A 19,274-nucleotide genomic window follows, 5' to 3' on the forward strand; every position below is an offset into this window, starting at 1 on the left:
TGGAAAGTCGTTGTGTGGTCGCTGGAGAGCTGTCACACACACAGCTCTCCAGCGACCAACGATGCCGAAGGCCCCGGGTAACCAGGGTAAACATCGGGTTACTAAGCGCAGGGCCGCGCTTAGTAACCCGATGTTTACCCTGGTTACCATCGTAAAATTAAAAAAAAACAAACAGTACATACTGACGTCACCGCTGTGCTCTGCTCTTACTTTCCGGCCGGGAGTCAGTCAGAGCGGGAAGCAGACTGCAAGGGACCTGACGGACACCGGAATGTGAGTATGTACTGTTTGTTTTTTTTTACTTTTACGATGGTAACCAGGGTAAACATCGGGTTACAAAGCGTGGCCCTGCGCTTAGTAACCCGATGTTTACCCTGGTTACAAGCAAACGCATCGTTGGATCGGTGTCACACACACCGATCCAACGATGACAGCGGGAGATCCAGCGACGAAAGAAAGTTCAAAACGATCTGCTACGACGTACGATTCTCAGCAGGGTCCCTGATCGCTGCTGCGTGTCAGACACAGCGATATCGTATGGATATCGCTGGAACGTCACGGATCGTACCGTCGTAGTGACAAAAGTGCCACTGTGAGACAGTACCCTTAGTGCAGACTCATAATTAGCAGTTACAATAACACGTACATAAGCAGTTCATCCTGCGTGCACATTACAAGCTCTTCCGTTCTCTCTCGTACTTAAATGTTTTCCTATTTGTTCTCTGGAAACAATTTTAAGGAAATACAATCAGATTGTATCTTTCAGTTCAACAAATAAATCTAATTACCTGTAATAGAAATTCAGATAAGAGTTGTGTGTAATATCTAAAAGCCTTTCAGCTGTCCTATAACCTCCTCCTCTATGGGGCTTGGAAAGCTGTTTCTTCATTCTTCGCTCTGCAGATCTGCCAGAACTGTAATATAAGAATGTTTGGGTGATAGGCTCAATCGCCAACATATAAAACAGTCAAGTAAACCTTGGTTATCACAGTAACCAAAGAAGTAAATGAGAAATAGCACGTGTTCATAGACGCAGGAACTTTGTCTTATGTGCCACTAAACTATTTACTTGCCATTATTATCTACCTTATGCCTAGGGATCAAATGCTGTAAAATTAATATGTGCAATGATCGAAGAACTCTGGATAGTCCCATATATTAAGAGCTCGGTATATGATAAGTGTCTCACACTTTGGGAAGGCAACATCAGGTAAACATATAGTAGGTAGATTCCAGGTCCCACTAAGCCTTGGAGTCCATGGCTATGTAAATAAATATCATGCTGGACTACTAGAAGTTTTTTTTATATACATATATATACCCCGTCTATCTATATTGGGCACACTTTCAGGTTTAGGCCACATTCAGAACACAGTCTGAGTGCAGACTGTGATATCCGGACTAACTAGGGGCCTCCTGACCTGAAATTAATGTGGTTGTCTACTACTTGGAAAATCCCTTGTCCACTACTCGGACAATCCCTTGTCCACTACTCGGACAATAGCACTTTTACTCATTTCCGATTCAAGCACTATTCCAGCGGTGTCGGCACTGGTTCTCCCGGGGCTCATGTGACATTGTAATATTATCCCTGTGGCCAATTGGTGCTGGTTTCACACTCCTCTCCTTAGGACCCAACTGACATCTGGCAGATGTGAGAGAGCACCTGCAGTGTCCTCCGGATGTCAGTTACGTCTGATGAAGAGAGTAGTGATCACTGAATGGCCGAAGGGATAGGGTCACATAGCAATGTTATGTGAGACCCAAGAGAGCCAGAGCTCACATCACTGCAATGGCATGGACCCTGGCAGTGAGTATAGCTGCCTTATAGGGGAGTACAGCTGCTATTATTTGGGGGGAAAACAGTGATTGAGAAGGGGTTTAATTTCCTCCAGCCATATATTAGGCTGATGAGCTCTAGCCAGGAGACCTATGACGGATCCAGACATTCTGGTCCATACTCAGACTGTGTGTCATTCATGTCTGAATTTGGCCTAGGGGCAGGTTTAGACTTGCCATTGCTAAAATTAGGCCAGATTCATTCGTAAATGGTGGTTGTGACTGGCATCTTGTGCATGTCCATTTCACGAACAAATGCCTGATTTTTCATGCACAATTTAGTTCCGGAAAATGGATCACTATGGTGCATGCTGCAAATTTGTAAACATGGACAATTGGTCCATGTTGAAAATCTCTTGTTGGTACTTGCTCGAAGGTTATTAATAGTCAGTGTGCTAACCATGTGAGGTTTGTTGCACACACAGACAGTACAACGACCAAATATATGATTGACCAAACGATCACTAAGAGTTATGAATACATATGACCACTTGCAACATTCCCCAAATTGATCTGAGACTTTACCTTTAACCGTGTACAGGCCAAGACCAGAGCCACTGAACATAGACAGATCCCAAAACAGACCCACTAGATCCAGACCCACATCAGATTTTCTAAAATTGCAAATCGGGCCAACTGAAATGTCATATAGACCATAGACTACATGTCATGTCGGACGCTGTTCAGACCAGGTCGTTCGACAGACAGCGATAATTCCACTTTTGACCACTATTTGCTCATTGGCGTCGGCTAGATTTTATCTAGCTGTTCCGGGGTTAATTTACCTGATCCTCGGATTGGAAGCTGGGCCATGCCCAATGCCTTTAAATAGTTCTCCTGATCATTGGGCGTCGCCGATTATAGCTTCTGTCTTGTGCGTTGTTATCTCGGTCTGGAGTGGAGAGCTGGTTGTTGGAGATTCGTTGCTGGTGGTGTATTTTCCTTTGTCTTATTTACTCCTTCCTATATTTGTGTTTATTTTGCCCTGCACATTTATACTGTATTCCTGAGTGACTGCGGCGTGGTGTATATTTTCCTTTATCCTTGTCTATGCTAACTGTGGGTATTGGTGTATTACCTCTTCACTGGGTGAGGTTTCAGCCTAGGGTTGAAACAGGAGACAGGGTGAGGTTCGAGGCCTGGACATGCACACCATCAGTGTAAACTCCAGGTAGAGGGTCAGTCAGGATTTCCCTAGTCTGAGGGAAATTTCAGGGGCCCGGGTTATTAGCTCTCGCTCACCTAGTCTCCCCGTGACATTATAATCGGCCCAACAACAAAAAAAAAGGGGTTTCCTTTTTTTTGTTTTGTCATGGATCCCATGACTTCCATAACCCGCCAGTTGGAGGCGCTGTCCCTACAGGTCAATGAGTTGAGGGGGGCACTGCAGCAACAGGGGCTAGCAGTATCTAATGTGCAAGCTGGAGCGACAGGAAGAGTTGCTGAGCCTAAATTCCCTTTGCCTGAAAAATTTGCTGGGGAACGCAGTAAATTTGTTTCTTTTCGTGAAGCTTGCAAACTATATTTCCGTATGCGCCCGATCTCCTCGGGTAATGAGGCTCAGCGTGTTGGCCTGGTGTTGTCATTGTTAAGCGGGGATCCCCAAGCATGGGCGTTTTCTTTGCCATCTGATTCTGCTGCATTTGACTCTGTGGAGAGTTTTTTTCCTCTCTTGGAAAAATCTATGATGAACCTAACAGAATGGCTCTAGCAGAATCTAAGATACGCACTATTCACCAGGTGGAGCGAGTTGCAGAGGATTACTGTTCTGAATTTCGTCGCTGGGCGATCGATACACAATGGAATGATCCATCATTGCGGAGTCAGTTTATTCATGGGGTTTCTGGAAGGGTTAAAAAAGCCCTTCTGATGTACGAGACTCCTGCTTCTCTAGATTCTGCTATGAGTCTGGTTGTCCGCATTGATCACCGTTTGCTTCAGGGGGAGCATGAGACACCGCCTATGGGAGGGGGTTTAGGTTCACGTGAGGTTGCTGCAGGTGAGCCCATGGAGCCTATGCAAATTGCAGGGGTGTCACATGTGAAGCATCGAGCCCCTGAGCTCAGGAAGCAGGGAGCCTGTTTTTACTGTGGTAAAACTGGTCATTTTATTAACATCTGCCCTCTGCTGTGTAAGAAAAACGCAACTGTGGAAAACTTCTAAGCTCAGAGGGTGTGGAGGAGACCAATCTGAGCTTCTGTATATCCTCCGTGGTGGTTTCTCAATGCATGCTCCCTGCTAAGGTTTTTATCACTGGCAGTGAGCTACCAATTACTGTTTTTGTGGATAGTGGTTCAGCCACAAATCTCATTGATGAGGAGTTTGCGCGCACAGCAGGTTTTAGGATTGATAAACTGTCTCATCCTATCCGCGTGGTCACCATCAATGCTGCTCCTCTCTCTCAGGGGGAGATAACTGAATTTGTGACTGAGGTGAAACTCCACATTGGAGTTCTACATTTCGAGCGGGTTACATGTAAGGTGCTCAGGAATCTTCCTGCTCAGGTGGTTTTGGGTTTTCCTTGGTTGTCTATGCACAACCCAGTAATTGACTGGAAAACTCAGGATATAACTCAGTGGAGCGAGTTCTGCCAGGAGAATTGCCTGGCCACATGTGTGGCTGCAGTGACTTCAAGCGTTCCGGAGTCACTTCTGGATTTTGTGGATGTGTTCTCTGAGATGGGTTGTTCAGAGTTGCCACATCGTCCCTATGACTGTTCTATCAGGTTCAAACCAGGGGCCAAGTTGCCTAATGCAAGGATGTTTAACATCTCCGGTCCGGAGAGACAAGCGTTAAAAGATTATATTGCTGAAAGCTTGAGCAAAGGGCACATCAGGCCGTCATCCTCGCCGGTGGCAGCTGGGTTCTTCTTCGTGAAGAAGAAAGATGGCGGATTACGCCCGTGTTTGGATTTCAGGGAGTTGAACCAGATTATGGTTCGTGATCCATACCCTATGCCACTGATACCAGATTTGTTCAACCAGGTGGCAGGTGCTAAGTGGTTTACCAAGCTTGACCTCAGGGGGGCGTACAACCTCATAAGAGTCCGTCAAGGTGATGAGTGGAAGACGGCTTTTAATACCCCTGAGGGTCATTTTGAAAATTTGGTGATGCCATTTGGGTTGACTAACGCACCTGCAGTGTTCCAACATTTCATCAATGATGTGTTCTCGCATGTTTTGGGGAAATTCATTATCATGTACCTAGATGACATCCTCATATATTCTTGCGACCGTGATGCTCATTTAGATCATGTCAGGCAGGTGTTACAGCTTCTCAGAGAGAATAAGCTGTATGCTAAACTTGAGAAATGTGTATTTTTTGTTCAAGAGTTGCCTTTCTTGGGTTATATTGTGTCTGCTTCTGGTTTTAAAATGGACGCCGCTAAGGTGCAAGCGGTGCTGCATTGGGAACGTCCTGATAACCTGAAAGCACTTCAGCTGTTCCTTGGGTTTTCTAACTACTATAGGAAATTTATCAAGGATTTTTCCATCATTGCTAAACCGCTAACTGACATGACTAAAAAGGGTACCAATTTCTCCGTTTGGCCTGAGGCTGCTGTGCGCGCATTTGAATTTCTTAAGAACAGTTTTGTTTCAGCCCCCATTCTTGTGCAGCCAGACGTATCAAAACCCTTTGTTGTGGAAGTCGATGCGTCTGAGGTTGGTGTGGGTTCGGTACTATCTCAAGGCTCATCTTTGAGTGGTTTGCGTCCGTGCGCCTATTTCTCCAAGAAACTGTCGTCCGCCGAACGTAACTACGATATCGGCAACAGGGAGTTGTTGGCAATCAAGTTGGCCTTTGAGGAACGGCGACACTTCTTGGAGGGGTCGGTACATCAGGTTACTGTTATTACCGATCATAAGAATCTGCTGAATTTGGAGTCAGCCAAGCGTCTGTCCCCCAGGCAGGCTCGCTGGGCATTGTTTTTCAAGCGATTCAATTTTGTTGTCACTTACAGACCGGGGTCTAAAAACACCAAGGCGGATGCTCTGTCCAGGTGTTTTCCGGGGGGTGAACCTCGGGAAGATCCAGTACCCATCCTCCAAAAGGGTGTTGTGGTTTCAGCTCTCACTACCGAGGTTGAGGCTGAGATTGCCGAGGCTCAGGAGGAGGTACCATCTGAGCTTCCCATCAACAAAACGTGTCAGCTTGTACCACGTGCGCTAGGGCTAAGACGCCCCACTCCCGTCCTGTTGGCACACTACTTCCTCTTGAAGTACCTAGTAAGCCTTGGACGGAAATCTCCATGGATTTCATCACTGATTTGCCCTCATCAGCTGGGAACACGGTCATCTTGGTGATTGTTGATCGGTTTTCTAAAATGTCGCACTTTGTGTTATGATCCGGTGACCTTGGAGCCGCATGAGAGACTTTCTCAGGAGTAGGTGGTACCTGTACTGACCGCAAACCCTAAACTAACACCGCAACTAGAAGTAGCCGTGGGATGTACCTAACACGTCCTAGACACCTCGACACAGCCGGAGGACTAAATACCCCTATAGATGGAAATGGGAATTCTATCTTGCCTCAGAGCAGAACCCCAGAGGATAGGCAGCCCCCCAACAAATATTGACTGTGAGTATAAGAGGAAAAACAAACGCAGGCAGAAAAACAGGAATTAGCAAAAGAGGCACTTCTAGCTAAACAGAAAAGGATAGGACAGAATTCTAAGCGGTCAGTATTAAAATCCTAAAAATATCCACAGCAGATAATACAAATATACTACATCTAACTAAAGACATAGAAAGTATATCTGCATCTCCTGAGAATCCAGCATGACTGAAAAATCCAAACAAAGTCTAAGCTGGACAAAAACACAATGAATTGCACTGAATTGCAAAGCACACTGCATGTGTGCACAGAGACAAAAAAACAGACACTTATCTTAGCTGAATTGGCAGCAGGGCATGAGGAGCCAGAGAGAGATGCAATCCCTCCAAGTACAATGGACAACTTGCATTGACTCATGGATCCTGCACACCTAAATACCTAATAGAGCTGCAATCAGCAGAAACACCTGCCCTGGATTACAACCCCAAGACAACTGCACTACCACCAACAACCACCAGAGGGAGCCCAAGAGCAGAATTCACAACAACTTTGTGTCTTTGCCTTCGTTGCCTAACGCTAAGACTCTGGCTCATTTATTTGTGCAGGAGGTGGTCAGACTTCATGGGGTTCCGTCTGACATCGTGTCTGATAGGGGGTCTCAGTTTGTGGCAAAATTTTGGAAAGCATTTTGCTTACGGCTGGGGATCAAGTTGTCTCATTCTTCGTCATTCCATCCTCAGTCAAATGGTCAGACCAAAATTGATACCAAAATTTGGAACAGTACCTACACTGCTTTGTCTCTGATAACCAGGAGGAGTGGTCTACCTTTCTTCCTTTGGCTGAGTTTGCCATCAATAATCACCGCCAGGAGTCGTCTGGGGAGTCTCCGTTTTTTTGTGTTTACGGGCTACATCCTCAATTTTGTACCTTGAGTCAGAGGGGCTCTTCCGGCATTCCGGAGGAGGATCAGTTAGGAGCACAATTGTCATCAGTCTGGAGGAGAGTTAAACAGCGCCTGTTGAGTGTGGGTGCTAGGTACAAATGTGTGGCTGACAGTAGGCGTGTGCCAGGTCCGGACCTGAGTGTGGATGACTGGGTGTGGTTATCCACAAAAAACATAAGACTCAAAATACCGTCCCTTAAATTGGGTCCACGGTTTATTGGTCCATTTAGGGTCACCGCCGTCATTAACCCAGTAGCGTACTAATTGGAGCTCCCTACGGTGTATAAGATACACAACGTGTTCCACAGGTCTCTTCTAAAGAAGGTGGTGGGTTCTGTGGATGCGGCGCCTATGCCACCTCCAGTCTTGGTGGATGGTAATTTGGAGTTTGAAGTCTCCAAGTTGGTTGACTCTCGTGTAGTGCGTTGCACTTTACAGTACTTGGTACACTGGCGTGGTTATGGGCCTGAGGAGAGGTCCTGGGTACCAGCCTTGGATATTCATGCGGATCGGCTGGTCAGGTTTTTTCGTCGCCATCCAGACAAGCCGGGTCCTATAAGCCGTGAGGGCCCTGGGGTCCCTCGTAGAAGGCGGGGTACTGTCATGTCGGACGCTGTTCAGACCAGGTCGTTCGACAGACAGCGGTAATTCCGCTTTTGACCACTATTTGCTCATTGGCGTCGGCTAGATTTTATCTAGCTGTTCCGGGGTTAATTTACCTGATCCTCGGATTGGAAGCTGGGCCATGCCCATTGCCTTTAAATAGTTCTCCTGATCATTGGGCGTCGCCGATTATAGCTTCTGTCTTGTGCGTTGTTATCTCGGTCTGGAGTGGAGAGCTGGTTGTTGGAGATTCGTTGCTGGTGGTGTATTTTCCTTTGTCTTATTTACTCCTTCCTATATTTGTGTTTATTTTGCCCTGCACATTTATACTGTATTCCTGAGTGACTGCGGCGTGGTGTATATTTTCCTTTATCCTTGTCTGTGCTAACTGTGGGTATTGGTGTATTACCTCTTCACTGGGTGAGGTTTCAGCCTAGGGTTGAAACAGGAGACAGGGTGAGGTTCGAGGCCTGGACATGCACACCATCAGTGTAAACTCCAGGTAGAGGGTCAGTCAGGATTTCCCTAGTCTGAGGGAAATTGCAGGGGCCCGTGTTATTAGCTCTCGCTCACCTAGTCTCTCCCTGACACTAGATTCTGATGATACTTGACCTCTTCTTGTTTTTGCAGACTTCTTCACTCCATAGCTGACACCAGCCCAAATGAGAGCAAAACAGGAAGGAGGATAGAGGAATATCTAGATGCAGAAGTGGTGAACTTGCCTTCTCATCTTAGAGCCTGGGAGGTCTTCTCCTTTATTGGAAGTCTCCTAGACAATCCAGGTAAGGCCAATATGGTAAAGATTATTTATTGTTGTAAAGGTCTAGGGTTAGAGAGACATGGAGCACATTTGTCCCAGGGTTCACTACACCTTAAGCTTTCCATGCAGATAGAAGAAATTGTATCTTCTTCTAACCACTCAATTTGGTCTGTCTTGACATTCCCCTCTTCTGGGTGGTTCAGTGTAAACCATATTACAATGGAAACACCCATTCATTTACTTTACTGCCATTTCTAATATTTTCCAGTATTTTTTTAAATGAATATACCATTATATGCCAAGAAAATGATCTATTTGTGCCAAATAAGAGATGAAGAATGTGTTTCGCTTTCAGTGCAAGCCCTGCTGTTTATTTGGAAGGAAACCAAAGCAAATGAGGAGGACAATGTAAGGTAATAATTGAAATTTTGAAATTTCACTTTTGTTCCCTGACAACATCACAGTTGATAAAAAAATTCTGAGGAGGTCGCTAGACAAATAGCCATCAAGCTAAGGTTGTTTGACAGCGCTGAAGGGTTAGCAAGTATTTTTGTTTGATCAAAAGCTGATCTCTGACAAGGATTTGAATGAGGTCATAGAGAAATGATGCTGACATGTAAAATGTCCTGAAAATAATGTGTTCAGAGGTTTCTGGAGTTATTGTTTAGAACTGTGTTGTTCGAACTTGTGTGCTCATTATGATAACGTATTGGTAGTAAGGGAGGACAAAAATAATTTACGAAATTAAATTTATCCATAGGCACGTCCCTAATTATTATGCATGTACTAATTGTAAGCACTGTAATTTACACATTAATAGTTTGCTCACACGTTGTGTTTTTAATGTGTTTTTTATTTGTCTTTATCTTGCGGAAAAAACAGCATTTTACAGAAACAGCAAAATGAATGAGATTTCTTTAAATGTGTCAGTGCTTTCTTCATTGCTATTGTGTTTTTTCCCATTGAGATCAAAAGTGGTAAGCAGCGAGAAAAAGAGCACCAGAAACTAAAACTCCCAATCACTTATTAAGGTAAATCCACAAATGAGAGGAATTTTTAAACATGGAAAATAACATACAATGTGGATTTACCGTAAATCAATTTGTGTTTTGGAAAAGAGTAAAGATTTGTTGTGGCTTTTCCCTATTAAATTTAACTAAATTGCGTATTTAAAAAATCTTAGCCCTGATTCATCAAAGTGTTTATATCAAAAAACTGTCATAAAACACTTTGAAAAGTCACAAAAGTTTTGCCCAATGCGAAATTACGCAACGATTTTGCAACTTTTGGATTCTTTTCTGCAGCTTCCGACAGCTCACCCAAATTCATGAAAAGCTCCAGCGTTTCTTATGCCAGAAATGCTACTCTAGTCCTTGATAGGAGTAACTTTTCTGGTGAGGTGCACAGATGCGCCCACCACTGATAAGTTGCTCCAAATTAATTAGTCACATATTAATCCTACACGCCCCTCATTAAGCCTAAGCTACAAAACGCCATTCTTAATGGTCATGGCTTCTTAGCTTTTACTTTTCCCTTGTTTTAAAATATTGTAAAGAAATCTGAGGTGGCAAATCCATGCCAAATCCCCACCGAAGATTGGTGTGAATTTGTTAGCTGAATCCAACCCTTGTGGACCTACCCTTAAATGTATTTCAGCCAAAAATGTTGTGTATTCTGGCTATTTTACATCATTTCCATCCCAATGTATAACAGCAAAGGTGAATGCTTTCTTAGGCTATCTACACACAATGTCGCAAAAGCGTTTCATAAAATGAACATAATACACAGCAATGTCAAACCCATATTGCTGTGCACATGTTCCATATTATGTCACTTCTTTTAATGGCTTCAGGGTTTGGAAAGGCTGCCTCCATTCATAGGGAAATAGCCAAGTAAGTGAGATCAGCAGCTTCCATGGCACCAACAGAAATGTAAAGCATGTCCACTTACTCATAAACTTCCCATCTGTAGACAGTAACTGAAAAGTATCTAGACCTAAATAGTTATTCAGACACCAAAAAAATACATATTATAAACCCATAATAACTAAAACATAGGAACATTTAGTCTTAGGAAACAGGAATGAATTGAACACATGAGGGTTCCCTCTTGAACCTAGAAACATGTCAGGACTAGAGTTGAGCAAATCTGTTCGGAATCGGTTGCTGAACTTGAATTTGCCATATTCGTGCCATATTGGTACCTTAATCGTGCTAAATTTATGTTTGACAAATGATTCCAAACATATTTGATTATTTCTACTCCCATAGACTCCAATGACATTCGGCTGTGTTCAGCGAATATTGCAAAAGCAATATTTGCCGCCGATCGTAATGGGAACTGAATTTTGAAAAATTCGCTCAACTCTAGTAGGGACACTGTAGGCCTCAGCAGCAAACCCCCACAGATTCACATCTAGCGTATATCTACGGATGTTCTTCTTTGTGGATCGTAGAGAGTATCAGACTACAAACGGGTTTGTTTGTAGTCTGTAACCATGGAGATACATATTACTAATTAGCAGCAATAAACATAAAATGATAGGTTAACTATTTGTTTTTGCCACAACTTGAGACATTTTACCCTATAGAAAAACGTATTAGTTGGCTAGTGACAAAAAATATGTACAGCAATGAGTGCAATTAATTTAAAGGGAACTTGTCATGTGATCATACAGCCTTAAACACATTTAAACCTATGCTCTATGTTACACATATTCATGATTTACTCTGAAATTGTGTGGTAAGCGGACCTGTCATGAAGGGTAGATGTCCTTCGCTTTTCCAGCCTGGATCTGATTTGTGATGATGGAGCCGATCTTTGATTCATGCTGCTGATGACTCGGACAGTAGGAATGATCTGACAGGTTCGCTTTAAGTCAAATGTAATGTAACTCAATGAAAAAGTCCATGGAATAGTTTAAATGGAATTTCATGTCGACAAATGGCTATTATATAATGATAATTCTACCTGTGAATATACACCATTAACTTTGTCCACATATAGTCCAAAACTAAAAAAAAAGTTCTATGCTTTTTCTCTGGAAAATGTCTGTAAACAATTTAAGTGATTTTTTTTATTGTGTGTTATTATAAATTTATATTGCAGGACAAGTTCTTTGTTATGACTGAAACATTTCTCTGGAAATGAAAACCATCTTACTTTTTACATAACATATTTCATGTGTTCTTGTGCCTTGTTCCTGAAAAATGTATATTTGCAGATCGATTTTAATGTTTCATTCCTGTGCCAATAATTCTTGAATCATATATGAAGGAATTTTGTCAAACGTTTTCCTAATGTGCCAAGAAATCATTTTTTTTTAGTCAGCTTGTATGACTCTCTTGTATGCTTAGTAGACAAAGAATAATAGTAAAAGAATAGAACAGAAAAGAATAGCTGGATATCAGAAATTTGAGTAATGTTATTAACATTTGCCCCAGATTTCCTATGGATCTGCATTGGCTAGAATGAAGCTGGAGGCAAAACAAATCTGGAAAAAATTTGCATTACGTAGGGAATACTGTAGATACGGAAATCTGCAGCTCACCCTGAAGACGCTTATTATTTTTCAGTATGCCACTTCACTTATATTGTAGTTTGTTTCATATTTTCTAATGAATCCCTATTTTATATAATTTAGCAAGGCAAACAATTTGCAATATCTTAATTACTGTTATAATTCTAATAATAATTATTCTATAATCTGAGAGTCCAAAAAAATTATAAATTTCTATTACATCAAACTCTCTGGTCTGGGGCCTTTGTAATGGTTGACGTAAGAGTTAAATTTGAACAAATTTATTAAATGTGAATCGAATTCTAGTTGAATTCCATAATATTTCTAGGTCCCATTAAATTTGAACAATTTGCAATTCAATTAGTGCAAATCGTCAAAAAAATGAACACTGTTTTTTTACAAATTGCAGAAGATTGCATCAGCCACTGAAGGATGAAATGACCCCAGGCATTATTGCGATGGCTTCCCCATAATGCATCACACGGTATAATGCAGTCAATCAGGAAAGACTATCAGAACCTGTATAAAAGCCAAGGCATGGAATCCAGCAGTCATTTTATGCTGTTATGTAAAAAAAAAATTCTACAAACCACCTGCAGATATGGGGTTAATCTGCAGGTTAATACTGTTCTAAACCCATGTGGCTGCCACTCTAATGGCCCTGCTGTCAGAAGGAAATTAATTTTATTCCTCACAGCATCCTGCGGCTTTCAGTAATAGAGGGGCAACTGACCAACTGACATGGCCTCAATACACAGTGAACAACAACTGTAAGCATGACCCGGCACTGACTGACTGCCGGCTCTGCACTGATGCACTGGTTTAGAATTGCTATTAACAAGCATATTAATTGCAGGTTAATAGTGGGTTTTTTACATGACAGGTTCTCTTTAAGGTAGTCAGAGTATGTCAGAGCTCCTAGGTCAGCAATACAGAAAGGAAGAGAAAGCCCTAAAAATTTGGCAAATACTCCAGACAGTAATGTGTTGAACAACTGCAGCAGTGAAGAAGATGAGTGAAGTAGTCTACGAATAATGCAGAAATTCAATTGATAGAGGGTGATAGAGATAAGCGAGGTGCTAGCAGCAGTAACAGGCTCAGTGTGATTGACCAGTGATAGGATACGCTAACATCTATGTATAAAATCAGCGAGTGCAGTGTGAGAAAAAAATCGCATTGCACTCGCAACGATGTTATTCAATTAGGCAGTGTTTATCTGCAAGGGGTTTTTTTCACCTGAAATTGGGTTGAGGAAAAAATTGCAGCATGTTTCGTATGGACATGTAAAATGGCCGAGACTCAGCAATGCAAGTGAGTGGGTGTGAGAAAAAAAATCGCAAGGCACACAGATCATGTGTGTGCCGACCAATTTTTAAGCCACCATTTCATAGGAAATCCAACACTTCAGTAGCCGAGTACAGTAAATTCACTTTCATAAAATAGAGTAGATATATAGATAGAAATATGTCAGTGAGATATACAGTTAGTGCAGTGCGTGCTGTTTACTGCACATGTATATGGCTAATAAATATAAAATTAAGTTTAAAAAAAATGACATGGGCTTCCCCTTATTTTTATTAACCAGCTGAGGGAAAGCAGACAGCTTGGGACTGGTATTATTATTCTGGGAAGGGGCTAATATCCATAAAGGTTTCCAGCCTACTGTATTTTTAACAGCTCACAACTGTCTTCATAGCCTTTACTGGTTATTAAAAAGAGAAGAACCCCAAAAAATAAAATGGAAGTCCCCCTATTTTTAATAACCAGCAAGGGCTAAGCAGACAGCTGTAGGCTGATATTAATAGGCTAGGCAGGGCCATGGATATTTCCCCTCTCCCTGACTATTAACACCAGCCCTCAGATGCTTCAGATATGGCACATCCATTAGATGTGTCAATTCTGGAACATAGCATTGGTTCTTCCCACTTGCCCTGGTGCGTTGGCAAGCAGGGAAATGGTTTTGGGGTTGATGTCAGCTTTGTAATGTCAGCTGAAATCAAGACCAGAGGTTAGAAATGGAGACGCATCTATAAGACATGCCCATTACTAGCCTCGTAGTCAAAAGTAATAAACACACACACAGAGAAAAGTCCTTTAATTATAAAAATCACTCCTCGATCCTCTTTTACCCATTTATTACCTTTAAAAAATAAAATAATCCAAAGAGGTCCAATATAAATCAATCCAACGTCCCAAGACGATCCCAGACTCTGCAACATCCGAATGCAGTGTTGAGCGGTGATATCAGTAATGTGGCCACTCAGTACTTCAGCTAGAACACAATGAGCAGTAGCATGTAAATCCGGCTGCTGTGACAAGTACTGACTTCGGTAAAGTTATCTCAGTTAATATCTGATGAATTGCAGTAACTTTACTGACATCACCGCTCACTCGTAATGTGAGAAATTTCTCGCGCTGCGATTGCTAATGTCAGTAAGCTTAGCGCAGTTCATAGCAGATGAACAGCAATAACCTTACTGATGTCACTGTTCATCGAAGCTGTTGGTTTCACCGTAAATCCATCAAGCATATCCAGTATCCAGCAAGCATACTGGGCAAGAAGCAAAGAGCCTTATAGAATATACCTCTGTCACAGCAGGATCATTTTACCTCTGCCAGTGACACCATCAGTTTGAGACAGTGTTCCTGCAAAGAATGGTCTGCCTGATCGCAAATTAGTAGAAGGGATAATTTTGGGACTATTTTTAATTTTAAAAGCATGACAAATCTGGCAGTGAGCTGTTATTAAATGGGCTGTTGGTTACTACCAGGTTACCACCAGTTTCTATGGTGGGGTCACTTTTGAACTTACTAAGCCTGTGTTTGTGTTAAAGGGCTTTCCAATAGTTGGATACAGTCGTATGAACGACAATCATCTCTAGTGACAATAATTTAAATTTTAATATTCTTAATAATTTGCTGGTAAGTTGATGTAAGTTACTTTTATTGTTTTACATTGAACTTTTTGTGATTTGCTGTCTTTGCAATTATTGCAGCAGGTTTAAAAATCAAGTCTCCATAAGGTATGCAAATGTAATAAAATTAGGAACCAATCAAACTGGAATGGCTTCCCTCTAGCTGGGGCTCATATACATATCCTTATCTTTATTTCCTATACTGTATATGATGTTGATAGAAAAGAGGCTTCCATATACATTAGATTGTTCTGTTAAGCCATCTTTAATCTAATAAGACCAGCTTTCAAGTTATAATGTATGTACAAAAACAGTCATGTTTATTATCTGGGCTTCTCATGTATTACCTTACCAAAATCTGCACCTACTTAGTTTATATTAGTAATTCTCTAAGGTATGGAAATCTTTTTAAGATAGTTTTCATGCTATATTTTTAGCAGGAGGGAATACCACAGCCAAATGATGCCAATTAAACATAAGCAGATTGATCAAGGATCAGATTCAAGTTGAATTTCCTGAAATTTGCGGTTTCATGTGAATTTCAACATTTTGAGATTGCAAGATAACAAAAAAAAACGTTCCCGCCACCATTTGCCGCACTGCTGAAACATCATAGTGAGGGTGTCACGCACAGTGTTGGAAAGACTAAGGGCAAGATGAAGGGATAAGGGGAAGGGAACCCAATACTAGGGAAGGGGTGAGTGGAGACCCATAGGCAGATCTAACTTCACCCTGTGTGCCCTAAGCGTTCCTATATAGGTTACGCACCTATCGCCAAACAGGATACTTAACCCCTGCCTGACCCTGGCGTTAAGTCCTGCATAGGAAAGGACAGGGTGTGCACTAGCCAATCAACACTACCACTAAATACAGATGGGATACACAAACAAGGGGAACACTTAACTTGAGTAGACTCAGAAAGAAACATAGACGTCCTCCAAACACCAGAGAGGAACATAGCCAACTGCTATAGCTCCAAGCCTCAGCAGGGAAATGGAAATGGAAATATCACAGGCAACTTCCTGCAGCAAGCTGGGAGTTATAAACACCCGGGTCCAGGTGTGTTAACTAGAGCTGGAGGAAGGTTGCCACTGGGTCCTAGAGTCAGAAGGACCAGGAAGAAGTCTGCAAAGTGAATTGCTGAGACTTTCTGCAGTCAAATGCAGAGCAACGGTCTGCAGCCTCTGACATACTTGTGACGGAGGGCTAGCACAACTCTGTATGGTCGTGTGGGTCTCCCCATAATGCCCTGCAGTTACGACATCTAGCGGATTATCATACCTTGTATAGTTGTAGCAAGTACCTGGGCCATCACAGATCAGCGGTTACCAGCAGATCAAACTTTGTACTATAGAGTCGTTTTCCATCTCTAGAGTCTTTGGATAAGTCTTTCTCTACTATAGAATGTAAGCTCTTATGGTCAGCAGGGTCCTTGCTTTCTCTCTCATAATCAGTATAAGCTCTTATGGTCAATGATGCCCTCTCTCCTGGGGAGTGTAAACACTTATGGCCACAGGTTTTTCTCTCTCATATCCCCCACATGCAATTGCTGAGAAATTACAATCTTTTCAGTACAGAGATTTTCGCAAATTAATTTGCCAGAAATCAAATTTGGGGGGGAAATTTGGTGATTGGTGAATTCTGCAAATTCAAATTTTAAAAGATTCACTCATCTCTATTGACAATGAGTCAGTAGAAAAAAAATATTCAATTCATATGCTGCATTTTTTCCTGTGAAGTTTTTTGTAAGACTTTTCAAGCATTTTCTCCTATAAGCCTGCAAATTGACTCTACAGAAAGGAAGAGGATTTGAACTTTAGTGCCACCTATTGAAAGTTGCAGTCCTACATATCAATATCGACCCTTTAATGAGCCTCGCCATATGATTTAAGATAAAAGCCAAATCAGAATTTCAATTGGCTGACATGGTGTTTCTGGGCATTGCCCCTAGTTATTGCAAGGTATGTGGTACCTGGACCCATTGAAGCATAGTGTGTACGTGAAATAGCCATAGTCTACACGGTCACCCGCACTTCCCTCCCTGCCTCCGTGTCTTTTTTATGCAACTAATAAAGAAGTATTTTTCACCGACCAGTGTCCACGAAGTGCCTTCATTTTCTATCCTGCAAATCTGAATAAGCTCATCTGCTGGGGTGTTCACATGCACCTGTGAGTCCTCGGTGCAAGAGGCAATATGTCCGCAAGCTGAATCGTATGCTTGCGTGGAGGTATGTGTGTTTGTTTAGTGCTGGTTTTTCTTCTCATTTCACAGCAAAGTATGAGATCTGATTTGGCTACGTGAAAGGCTAAGACTCAGATCTAAGGGATCATTTTTCTCCCTATGGAGACTGAGATGCCAGGTCTGACACGCCAGTATGAGGAGACTTAAATGCCTTGTATGCTCCTCTGGGAAATTAAATATGTAAATTGTCTCTTCAGAGAGGAAGACAACTTGAACTCTAGTGCATCTATTGGAACTAGTAATCCTACAAGTCAATATCTACTCTTTAACGGGCCTTGCAGTATGACTTAGGTTAAAAGCCATATTTAATTTCCCAGAGGAGCATGCAAGGCATTTAAGTCTCCTCAACCTCGTGTGTCAGACCAGGCATATCACTCGCCATAAGGCGAAAACTTACCCCTTATCGCCTTTAAACCACAATTGCATTTCTCCCCTTTTTTAAAATTGCATGTATATTTTAGTGAAATTTTCTGCGTTTTGACATTATAAATCACGTAATTTTAAGAGGAATCTTGGAATCGCATTCCGTATGTTTAAAAAAGTCATCAAAAATCTATAACCGAAATGTATGTACTATACAACAATAATTTTTAAAAAATGCACAAAAACTGTAATTAAAAAAACCAGCAGTGCAGTGGCTGAAAAATGGCTACCTGACACACCTAGAAATGCATGCACTTTGAATTGCAGTTGTGGCAGGTCATTATGGCATATGCCAGTAGTCATCTTCTTCCCATATAAATCTAACATACAAGCTCTGGGCTCAGTTCCTCTCCCTTGGCAAACATTTAAAATAAAGTCCTTTGATCAATTGTGATGCTAGCATGGATAGGGCTGTGCTTTCTTTCATCTGCCAATCTGAGATAGTTTCTCTTAAAAACCTATGAACGGAGATTATACGTGAAGTCCCTTTAACCGAATCCACCTGCCACATCAGGATTCATTTCACGCTTGTCAGATTTCCTGCTTGTGCCACAAATCAGCTGCGGTCTCAAAGGACATCAATGAAATAATACACGGAGGGAAGTTTATACGAGCGCATACAAAAAGTTAAAAAGTTGCCCGTGTATGAAAAGTTACATCGATGTTTGCTGTTTTGGTCAATGCCAATATGGTAATGATTCTAAAATGCCCCCATTGTGTGGCACATACAGTGCCCACTCATCTCTGCATGCTGACATTCACGTCTACAAGCTCTAGCGGAGACTCTGATCCCATAACTGTGCGCTTGTGCCAGAGAGGGTCACCTGCTAGCAGCGAGCTGCCTATGTTATTGTGCGTGTATCAGGATGATAATGGCACGCTTTTTAATAAGATTATGAATGTAAAGGCGGATCCTTGGCAGCTGGTGCTCCATACGGATCAGCGGGACAATGGCATTGAAGAAAGGAATGAATAGAAAAGAAATATTGTCCAATGCTTTAGACATTTATGAATAACAGGATTAGACAGCCTGCTTGAAAATAAATGATCCAATGTTTGTGTCTTCATGTTCCTAAATATTTCTGAGCATGTACCAATTGTGATGATCCAATGCGGCTTCCACAAAGAAAATCGTCAATGGGCTCATTTACATATTTTATTTTCCTGGTTACTGACCAAAAAAAAGCTGTATTTAAATACCAATTAAATACTGATCTAGACAAAGAAGATTTTGAAATAGTATTGTGGTCACCATCAGAACTCCATTCCGTAGCTTTCAAAGGTTATCATCATTTATCAAATTCTAAAAAAAATGTTTCGAGTTTTTTTCCCTAAAAATTCTTGAGGTCAAAGATCTCCAAACTGTTTCAACATTACAATATGTGGCTGTAGGTCAGGGGATATAGGGGACAAGAATTTTGCAAGAAGTCGATGTCCACAGTTTAGAGACCACTTCTTTAGACCAAACTAGATAA

The 19,274-nt window shown here is 41.9% G+C and overlaps 1 long non-coding RNA gene across 1 annotated transcript in view; it reads left to right on the plus strand.

Annotated features, from left to right (window-relative positions):
- The first annotated feature begins 1,723 nt into the window (after window positions 1-1,723).
- The window catches only part of LOC143809120 (uncharacterized), a 28,329-nt gene continuing 10,778 nt past the window's right edge, over window positions 1,724-19,274 (plus strand). The window contains exons 1-3 of the long non-coding RNA XR_013222082.1: window positions 1,724-1,810; window positions 8,570-8,721; window positions 9,055-9,112. This is a non-coding gene — a long non-coding RNA (uncharacterized LOC143809120). The remainder of the gene's footprint in view (window positions 1,811-8,569; window positions 8,722-9,054; window positions 9,113-19,274) is intronic.

This window comes from Ranitomeya variabilis, chromosome 2 (genome assembly GCF_051348905.1).
Source record: "Ranitomeya variabilis isolate aRanVar5 chromosome 2, aRanVar5.hap1, whole genome shotgun sequence".
Classification (NCBI taxonomy): domain Eukaryota; kingdom Metazoa; phylum Chordata; class Amphibia; order Anura; family Dendrobatidae; genus Ranitomeya; species Ranitomeya variabilis.